A 9227-nucleotide genomic window follows, 5' to 3' on the forward strand; every position below is an offset into this window, starting at 1 on the left:
GTTCACAATTTGGGGGGGGGGGGGGGCAGGGGAGAATGAATGTAGAACTAGCCTGAAGTCCCTGTGAAGGAGTTTAGACTATGGGCCATTATCTCTTCATGTTAGAAGCATCTTGTAATGAAGAAAGAACACGGTTTGTAAGATTTGTGCAGTGCAACCATCTGTGTAAAGACATTTTGGGCTTAGGGCTTTTCTGCGGGAACAACAAGCACTTCTGAAAGTTACATTGAGGTATAGCAGAAATGATTTTAAACTAACTAGAACTGAAGCAACTCGAAACAGAGTACAGTGTCTCTCTCCCCGTGGTGTACAGATTTAATATGGCACTTTTCTGTTACAAGTCCGAACGATATCTATTTATCAGTTATTTGTTTCTTGTACATCTGAAGTGTTTTTCTATCTTTTGTTGTCAACAAAATGTCTTCCTAATCTATATGTTTTTGCCATTACTTTCACCTGCGTTCTTTCCTTCTTATCTCTTAACTGTGATATTTGTTTATCCATGCCTTCCAGGAGAACTCAGCTATAAAGATAAGAATATGATGAGTGCCAGATGTTTTCTTTTTCTCTTATCTGCAAGGGCCAATCTAAGAGGATAAGCCAAGTAAGCAAGTTTAAAGCCAAATTTTGTTAAGATTGCCCAGGTCAGAAAAGGAATGTCCAAAATGGGATGTTCATAATTTGTGCCGTATTTCACAAAAGAGTTTCTGAACTGCAGATGTATTTGTTAAGGGCCCCTTTTACGAAGCTGCATAAGGCTCTACGCGCACCCAACGCGCGCCAAAATGGAGTTACCGCCTGGCTGCCCTGTGGCTCTTGCAGTAATTTCATTTTTGGCGCGCGTCCGATACGATATGGAGCTGGTGCAGACCCTTTATAGAATAGCACCCAAGTTTCAGCACCATTTATTGAATTCCGTCTTTAGAACCTACTATTTAGGAGGCAGTAAGTCGTTCTGTGATAGCCAGTTAGCATGCAGTAAGTGTAATGTGCTAGCTAGCTACAGTGACGATCCTAGGTCGGCTGCCACCCGGGATGGATCGCCGATGCGCACACCCCCCCTGGCGAAATGACTTCCCCCCCCCCCCCCCGGGTGCATCTTTAGCTGTGGGGAGCAGCCATGCGGCTCTCGGCTCCGCTGGCTCCCTGCTCCCTCTGCCCCAGAACAGGAAGTAACCTGCTGGTATCCAGCTGGAAGTAACCTGTTCCGGGGCAGAGGGAGCAGGGAACCAGCGGAGCTGACAGGCGCGCGGCACCCCCCCCCCCCCAGTAGCGTGCACCCCCCAGTAGCGTGCTCCCGGGGTGGACCACCCCTACCACCCCGCCCTTGGTATGCCACTGGCTAGCTAATGCTTTCTTACCCATTCTCTGCCCATGCCACACCACCGACAGAAAAATTTTGAAAAATTCCTTAAAACACAGTTTAATGTGTGGGAACAGGCAAACTACAGCAAAAACCCTTAATGTAGTCGTGCGGTAGCTGCATGTTAAGTGCCTAATGCCCTTTAGTAAAAGGTCCCGTTAATTGGGAGGAAGGCAAAAAAGATAACACATGAAGTGCAGGTAGCAGAAATAAGCACATTATAGATGATAATTTATTCCACAATCATAGAATAAAACAAGAAAAAGCACAAGCCGAAGACTGGGTGAACTGAATTGTAGAGGGGATTGCCAAAAAATGTTCAGCTTGGAAGCAGAGAGGTTGAGGTAAAAAATAGCATTGCAACTTGTCAGAAATATGAGTGCGTACAAGATTATAAAGAATTAAATGCAAGCAATAATGTCTGAAGTTACACCCTGTGCCCTACTGGGAGCCAATGGAGAAAACATAAGAGGGGAGTAACATGATCATTTGAAACTGCTAATACTATTAATTTGGGTCCTTTTACCAAACAGTGGTAAAAGGGGCCCTGCAGAGGCATTGGCAGGGAAGGACTGACCATTCGGGCAACCGTACAATGCCCGAGGGCCCAGAGACTCTAGGGAACTCAGAGGCTCTGCCCGGATGCCCGGTGCGCATCTGGTGATCTAGTGGCCTGCCGGTATTCACTCGTCCCTCCCCCCCCCCACCCGGCAGCACTGTATTTTAAAAATGGCGACTGAGACTCCCTGCGGAAGTCTCGTGACAGTATTGAGATCCACAAGACTACTGCAGGATGTCTCAGCCACCATTTTGAAAACACGGTGGCGCTGGCAGGGGGGGGGAATAGCGGCAGCGTAGTGGGCAGGAAAGAACATGCCCCCCCCCACAGAGGCCACCAGGACCCCTCAGATAGGATCAGGGTAGCATGGGCGTCGGTTACGGCAGCAGGGGGATGTCAGGCAGTGGCCAGGTGGGGGGCTCAGACCACCCTCAGTCTGCCCCCAGGCACGCAGGTTTGCCACATGCTGAGGTCCCCTTTTAGCTGCCTGTGAAAGTCTTTCTTCTGTTAAGGAAGGAAATGGCTGTGCATACATTCGGTCTGCACCTAATTTAGGTGTCGTGATATACATCAAGTTTTACTTGGCGTAACTGCCTGTGACTACATTTAGTCAAGTGGATGGGTGCTCAGCGTATTTTATAACCCGCATGGAAATTTAGACATATTCTAAAAAGTATGCTTAAGTTTAGGTATATTTTTGGCAATGATTTGTTTAGGTGTGATATACAGAATCTAGCCCTAAATGTTCTAAAATTGCATGAATTAGTACTAAATTCACACATCTTAAAGGCAACCCACATTAATAACTGACGTTCAAATACTTGAAAGGTATTAATCCGCAAAAAAATATTTTCCGGAGATGGGAAGATGGTAGAACGAGAGGACATGAAATGAGATTGAAGGGGGGCAGACTCAAAAAAGATGTCAGGAAGTATTTTTTTCACGGAGAGGGTGGTGGATGCTTGGAATGCCCTCCCGCAGGAGGTGGTGGAGATGAAAACAGTAACGGAATTCAAACATGCGTGGGATATGCATAAAGGAATCCTGTGCAGTAGGAATGGATCCTCAGAAGTTTAGCCGAAATTGGGTGGCGGAGCAGGTGGGGGAGGAGAGGTTGGTGGTTGGGAGGCAAGGATAGTGGAGGGCAGACTTGTGCGGTCTGTGCCAGAGCCGGTGGTGGGGGGCGGGACTGGTGGTTGGGGGGTGGGAAATACTGCTGGGCAGACTTGTACGGTCTGTGCCCTGGGGGGGGGGGGGGGGCAGGTGCAGATCAAGGTAAGGTATACACATGTGAGTTTGTCTTGTTGGGCAGACTGGATGGACCATGCAGGTCTTTTTCTGCCGTCATCTACTGTGTTACTATGTTACCCCTTAAAACCCTTACTTGACTGTAGAAGCATCTCTACATACAAACGATGGATTTTGCATGTGTAGATTATGATTGCAGAAAGCTGCTATTCATACATGGAGATCCACCCCAAAAAGGCATTTCAAGGTGGTGCAGTGGGGGCCTGGTTTAAATGTGTCTGGGGCAGATCAACAAAGGGGAATATACGTCGGTGCAGAAAAATATCCCTGTCCAGTTTCACACCAGCTTAGAGCCACACACAAATTTTTTGAAAATACTCATTTCAGTCAAGTCTTTACATAAGGGATTAAAGAAGTCATTCTCTGTTAACTTTGGCATTTGCCATCAATCGCAACCCTAATGTACCTTATAGTAAAAGAAATGAAGAAAATACTCACACCTGTATGTGGCAATAACCAGCCGTAGCTTTTTAAACTTAACATTCCATTCTTTTCCCAATCCAATCTTCCCAACATCATTCCATTAAACAATAACCAAAAACATCCTTGTTGGTTAGACGGTAACAAACTAACCATAACTTCCATCAAACTTGTTATAACTCCCCATCCCCTCCCAAGCAAGTCTGCGGTCACGCTCGACCTGCCAGTTCCCCCTAGATTCATGACGGTATCGAACATGAACCCTCCACCCCACCCCTCCTATACATTCTTCAATGGTACTGTTTCTGGTAACATATGTCAAAGTCACCCCTCTGACGGGAATGGATCTCAAAAATTCTGCTGTGACACCACCCCAAGTACTCCTCACACCCCCATCTGTCCAAAATCCCAAATCCCTACCCATGACCAAAATAGGGGTGGGTGGGAGGGTCAAAAACTACCTCCCTGCCCAGGCTCCTCACAAAGAACAAAACAAACTCCCAGTAGGAGCCCACCAAACACATTCTCAAGCTGTACTCCGAATCCTGATATCCCTGTTCCCAAACCTTCCAATCTTCCTTTCCCCCTCCGTCCCTCTCCCCCCTTTATTTCACTTAACCCTAACCTCATCTTTGTTCTTGTGGCTCAGCCAAGTTAAGGCTCTGTTGCCTAAACAGCAAAGAAGAGCCACTTTATCCAACAAAGAAAAATAGGAGAAGAAAAGAAAAAATGAGGGATGACCGAATTATTAAAAGCAGAACAATATATTTGCCAAGAAGTCCATTTTGACTGCATGGTTGTCCCCTGAAGGTCCTACAGTTCAGCACTGGAGGGGGGGGACTGCTAGAACTAATGCGCTTTGAACGTCTAGAGATGAATAGCCAGTCACGCTCCAAAGAACGGAAGTTTAAACGAAGATGGACACCACTATGGGACACCTTAACCCTGGCAGCACGAAGCCACTTGTTAAATATGTGAACTATTAGTCAAAATAATATGATCTGGAGGGAAGTTCTGAGGAATAGTTTGGGGGGGAAAAGGGAGGGGATGGGGGAGGGGTAAAAAAGGGGGAAGGGGATGGGGAGGGGGAGGGATAAAAAAGGGGGGAAAACAACGAAGATTAACAGAAACGGAGTAATGTGTATGTAAAAGTGAATTTAGATATTATTTGAAATTGCCTACGGAAACTTGTATGATGGTAATCTTCAATAAAAACCATTGAAATATAAAAGCAGAACATTAAAGCACAAATGTGCAGCAAAGCTAAAAGTCTTTCTTAGTGACAGTAAACCTGTGTTGGAATTCGATTGGTCACCCTCCATTTTATTTTCTTTGTTGGTTTGCTCGGGGGATCCTCCTTCTTCTTTTTCTGTATATTCTCCTTAATCCACCATTCTTTATGTCCATCTCCAAAATAAAATCAAACGAAATTTATTTATTTATTTATTACATTTGTACCCCGTGCTTTCCCACAGATAGCAGGTTCAATGCAGCTTACATAGTAAATAGAATTACAATGTCTTGAAGGAGAATATTACAAGTTGTAGTAAACATAGTGATAGTGGAGTTTTGAGGATATGTGAATTGAACATGGAGAGGTAAAGATAGGATGGGCAAAAGGAAAGGGATTGGGAGGGGTAAGGAGTAGGAAGGATGGAGAGGAAAAGATTAAGGGATGAGCATAAGGAGATTGGAAGACATTGAGGGGCATAATCGAACATCACCGGCGAAATAGGTCGCCCCGATCTATTTTGGCGGTGGCGCAACAGCTGGCCGGAACCGTATTAACGAAAAAGATGGCCGGCCATTTTTTTTCCGATAATACGGTGTTGGCTGGCCAAATGCCTTGGAGTTCGCCGTGGTTGAGATGGCCGGTTGTGTTTGTCAGCGATAATGGAAAAGATTGCCGGCCATCCTGACCCCGGCGAAATCCAACACATTTGGTCGAGGGAGGAGCCAGCATTTGTAGTGCACTGGTCCCCCTGACATGCCAGGACACCACCTGGGCACCCTTTGAAAAAGTCCTTTAATTGAATAAGCATGTTTACTCACAGTTAACTGCAGATCAGAAGTTGTGCCCCACTGTCAGAGTCTCCCTGGTACTGAGATTAGCAGTAGGTCAGAGCTGGCAGAATGGTGTATAATGCCCTCTTTCAGCAACATTCAAGGTAATAACTAAGTTCTCTAACGTGAGTAACACATGAAAGGGATCTAAAACTGGCTTATACTGTAAAAATGGCCACCACCTCATGGACTACCGGAAACAAAACAGGGCACACTCTGGCCCAGTTAGCAAGGGGCAAAAGCACCATGAGAGTAGAGCCCAGTACCCTACACCCACCACAATGCATTGCTAATGTGACTCTGCAGGGCATCTAACAGAAAAGGTGTCACACTCACCCGAGAGCCACATCGCAACCAGGGAAAGGCTGTCGGAGGATACAACACATTCTGCTGTCATGGAGGTGGGTACGGCATTTGAGGCTGGCATACAGGCTGGCAAAAAAGGTTTTTAGTTTTATTTTTTTATTGTGGGAGGGGGTTGGTGACCACTGAGGGAGTATGGGGAGGTCATCCCTCATTCCCTCCAGTGGTCATCTGGTCATTTGGTGCACCTTTTTGAGGCTTGGTCGTGAAAATAAAAGGACCAAGTAAACCCGGCGATATACTGCTTATCGCCGTTTTTTTCCCCATTATCGCCGAAAGCCGACCATCTGGTAGTCACGCCCATGCCCGCCCATGTTCCGCCTTTGCTTCGCCGCCGACACGCCCCTTTGAACTTTGGCCGGCGACGCGACGGGAAAGCGGCGATGTTGCCAAAGAAAGCAGCTTTTGATTATACCGATTTGGCCGCTTTTTCGAGATTGCCGGCCATCCCCCGATTTATGTTGGAAAATGGCCGGCGATCACTTTCAAAAATAAGCTGGATAGTCTAAGGTTTAATAATCGTCAGGACAGGAATCATGTGGATGGGCTTATAAAGTTAAGTTGGGTCATGAGGGTAAATTGCAGCCTCACTACTTAATTGTTAGTATTTACATGTAAAATGGGGCAGCTACAAGTGGAAGTGCTGCAAAATACTTGTGGACATTGTTCCGTCTAAGCTGAGCGGGAGACCTCCACCTACAGACCTGCCTGACGGAGGGCGCTGTATCACATTTTCAATAGTGAGGGATTGACAAGCTCTGCAGGACTCCAGGGAGCCTGCCTGTCCCTAGTGATTGAAAAAAACAATTTTGAAACACCGCCCCCTACTGTCAGCAATGCAGTTGGAGGACTCCCGCTCTGCTTAGAGGGAACAGTGGCTGTGGAAGTTGTGAACTTACCGCTTCCCAGTGGAAACTGCTGGGTTCTTGCCATTCATTATATCCACTTTTATGTTGCCTAAAATGGTTGCCCTCTCTGTGCATGCCGCACTTATGTAGGTATTTTAGAAAGAGTCTGTATTATCAGATCCTTTTTCTACAATACTACCGGAATTGAGTACTTCTTGACCTCAACATTTCAATTCTGATCTCCGTGTTCTACGTAAAATGGAGCTTCACATGAATAATTTCTACCAAGTCCTTTTGATCAAAAAAGGTCAAATTTTACATAACTGTCGAAGATTAAAGACCCTGCCTTAACTACATTTGAAACCTGTTGCTTCAAGGTTAAATCTACATAGAGTTGAATCCCTGAGTTCCAAAACCAGTCTTTAACTGCTAACGTGTTACTTTCCCAACGTTCTCCAGTGTACACGGAAATATTTGGTGTCATGATGAACTCAAAGGATCTTGGCCTTATTAGGATTTAATTTCAGTTTATATGCTGTTATAAGGATTTTAATAACTTGCATTTAGATCTATATATTTCCTAGATTAATGGTTGTGCTGGATTCATGACAAGAATATCCTTAGCTTATAAAAAGAAATTGTAGAAAATCATATTCAAACTCTGAATACACAATATAAAAAAAAAACCAAAAATGGTTCTTTTAGTGACTGTTGCACCATATATAGTAGCTGTGCCTTCAAGAAATCTTTTAGTAAAATGTCATTGTGATTATTTTGTTTCTAACCATCTGTTACACTGTTATTCAGAGTGTGTTGCATAATAGGAGAAAACCCACAGCTAAAATTCTAAATTCATTCTACAGTAACTTAACAAGGTGGAAAGCTGCAGAGTGCAATGCCATTATAGAAAAGTTTATCTTAGATATTCAAGCCAGTGGCGTAGCTAGGTGGGGCCACGGGGGCCTGCCCCCCCCCCCCCATTTCTTCTGGGCCTCTGGTTTTGCTGGTGGGGGTCCCAAACTCCCACCAGCTGAAGCTTTCATCCAGCATCGCTCTCTGGCGCCACAGCGTTGCCTGCCCTGCTGTCTCTTCCCCTCACATCCGGCACGCTCCTTTTAGTAAAACTGAGCATGCTCAATTTCACTAAAAGGAGCGTGCAGGACTTGAGGGGAAGAGAGAGCAGGGCAGGCAACGTGGCGGCACTGAAGACCGGTGCTGGACGAAGTTATCAGCTGGTGGGGGTTGGGGACCCCGCCAGCCAAGGTATTTGCAGCGGCAAGGCAGCAGGGAGTGACGGGGTGGCAGCAGAGGGGGGCGGCACACCAAAATGTGCCCCCCCACCTCGGGTTGTGGCCCCCTCCCACCGAGAGGTCTGTCTGCGCCCCTGATTCAGGCATCTCCCAAAATAGGGCTTCTTACTCCTATTCTGTTACATGGGTATCAATCTTTCCCTAATAAATCACAGCAAACTTATAAGAATAGTTTTTATAACCAGTGCTCGCCCCTTTACTAGCTCAGGTCCGCAGAGCCCTAGACCTGGGTCACAGGGAAAACATATTTCTCTTTCAGTTCTCTATTCTGTCTCCATTCAGTTTATCACTCATACTATCACAGCGTCCATCCTTTGAGCTTGGGGAGTGGGTCTGAAATAGAGATCCAGGGTTTGGGAAGGTTTGGAGAGACTCAAATGGACACCTCTCTCAGTGCACCGCAGGCGCGCTCACTCTCTCGCCAAAAATAAATCACTCCAGGAGTTTGTAGAATACAAAACAACTTTACTGGTACTTCTGCAACTCAAAACCTTCAGAACTTGGTGAGTATATCTTACATCCAAGACCATCCATGGTAATCTCGACCATTTCTTTAAGTCAATGATGTACACATCCTGTTATGTCGGGAATAAATCCAAGGCTGTTCCTGCTACTCCTGATACCAATCCAACTCTTTTAGGCACAAAACCTTTAGGCTGTCCTCCTTCCAGCAGTGTATCTCATAGGGCTACACTCCAGCCTTGAACAGGCTTTCCCTGTTGTGAATCGTCGCTTCCAGGCTGGACTCTCCTTATCCACCTGAAGCTCTATCTCCTCATTTGCCACTTAGAGGGGCAGCAACTACTCCTGCAATCATCCTGTATTTATTTCTCTCACTCCAGGATCCCCAAATATTCCCAAGGGTCCTGGCAGGGGTGCAGGCAACCAAAGACCTCATGCACCTCACTCCAGACTCTTTTATGACTTTCCAAACTCCATCTATGCTGTCACTCTCTACAGGGATTCACTTTATCTCAGCAACTTCTCTGCCA

Source organism: Microcaecilia unicolor, chromosome 10 (assembly GCF_901765095.1).
Source record: "Microcaecilia unicolor chromosome 10, aMicUni1.1, whole genome shotgun sequence".
In the NCBI taxonomy this organism is placed as follows: Eukaryota; Metazoa; Chordata; class Amphibia; order Gymnophiona; family Siphonopidae; genus Microcaecilia; species Microcaecilia unicolor.